This window comes from Buceros rhinoceros, unplaced genomic scaffold (genome assembly GCF_000710305.1).
Source record: "Buceros rhinoceros silvestris isolate BGI_N320 unplaced genomic scaffold, ASM71030v1 scaffold37592, whole genome shotgun sequence".
Classification (NCBI taxonomy): domain Eukaryota; kingdom Metazoa; phylum Chordata; class Aves; order Bucerotiformes; family Bucerotidae; genus Buceros; species Buceros rhinoceros.
Genome location: NW_010397793.1, coordinates 5,025 through 6,632, shown reverse-complemented (window position 1 = coordinate 6,632; position 1,608 = coordinate 5,025). Strand labels below are relative to the sequence as shown.

General features: G+C 60.9%; 1 protein-coding gene across 1 annotated transcript in view; it reads right to left on the bottom strand.

The window, feature by feature from the left end:
• Positions 1 to 1,608, bottom strand: part of PGAP2 (post-GPI attachment to proteins 2) — a gene marked incomplete at its 3' end in the record, with an annotated part of 6,100 nt that overhangs the window by 746 nt on the left and 3,746 nt on the right. The window lies entirely within an intron of this gene.

Sequence of the window (1,608 nt, the reverse complement as noted above, 5' to 3'; positions counted from 1 at the left end):
CCCCAACCTCTCCGGGCAGCCTGGGCCAGGGCTCCCGCACCTTCACACCAAACAAGTTTCTCCTCCTGCTCAGCTGGAACTGCCCATGTTCCCGTTTGGGCCCGTTGCCCCTTGTCCTGGCACTGGGCACCACTGGGCAGAGTCTGGCCCCTCCTGCTGACCCCCCTTTAGCTCTTGAGCCCATGGAGGAGATGCCCTCTCAGGCTGCTCTTCTCCAGCTCAACAGCCCCAGGGCTCTCAGCCTTTCCTGGGCACAGAGATGCTCCAGCCCCTCCTCATCCTCGCAGCCTCTGCTGGACTCTCTCCAGCAGCTCCTGGTCTCTGTTGAACTGGGGAGCCCAGCCCTGGACATGGCACTCCAGAGGTGGCCTCACTGGGGCAGAGCAGAGGGGCAGGAGAACCTCCCTGACCTGCTGCCACACTCTTCTTCCTGCACCCCAGGAGACCACTGGCCTCTTGGCCACGAGGGCCTGTTGTTGGCTCCGGGGGACCTTGTTGTCCCCCAGCACTGCCAGGTCCTTCTCTGCAGAGCTGTTTCCCAGCAGGTCCCCTCTGAGCTGTGCTGGTGCAGGGGGTTGTTCCCCACCAGGGGCAGGACCCTGCACTTGCCGTGGTTGAACTTCACTTGGTTCCTCTCACCCAACTCTCCAGCCTGCCCAGGTCTCGCTGACAGCAGCACAGCCTGATGCTGTGTCAGCCCTGCTCCCTTCCAGACAAGTCCTTCTATTCAAAAGAGTTTCCCAGCCTCTTCTCCAGGAACTAAACCACAAGCTGAATTCCAACCACCTGAAGGAGAGGAATAATCTTTGCTGCTTCCCCTCTCGATTCCCAGGGAAGGGAAACCAGGCCAGGAGCAATGGCAGAGGCAACGCTAGAGGTGAGGGCATGAGCAGTGCCCTGCAGAGACGATTAACCCAAGGCCCCTCTCATCTCAGCAGGGCAGGTCAGGGCTGAAACTTTCTCCACAAACCTGACAGTAGCTGATGAGAAGGATCTAAGGAAACTGGGTCAGCTGCAGCTCTCGTGGCAGCTTTTGCCCAGACGTGCTTCAGCCTCCTCCTCGCAGAGCTCTGCACAAGCTGGGCAGAGCCACTAGGGTGACAAACACCAAAGGAGCTTCCGAACTGCTTTGGGCATGCTTCCAGCCCTGATGGGTCAGAGATATCCCATGGGCAGGACAGTCTGAGCTCCCAGCCATGGTGGGGGCAGCTGGGGACACTGGCAGAGGCAGGTGGAGTGGTGATGGGGTGCCTCAACTTTTGGGACAGGGAGTGCTGGCAGAAGATGAGGAAAATGAGATGGACAGCAACATCCCCTGGATCATCGACCTCCATCAACTGGAGGCTCATGTTGAGGAGGGGATGCTGCCCCTCTGCTGCGCTCTGCTCTGGGGAGACCCCCCTGCAGTGCCGGGTCCAGCTCTGGGCTCCTCAGCACAGCAGAGCCAGGGAGCTGCTGGAGCGGGGCCACAGGAGGCCCCAGCAATGCTGGCAGGGTGGAAGCCCTCTGCTGGGAGGCCAGGGGAGAGAGTTGGGGGTGTTGAGGCTGGAGCAGAGAAGGCTGCGGGGAGACCTTAGTGCGGCCTGTGAGTGCTTCCAGGGGCCTCTG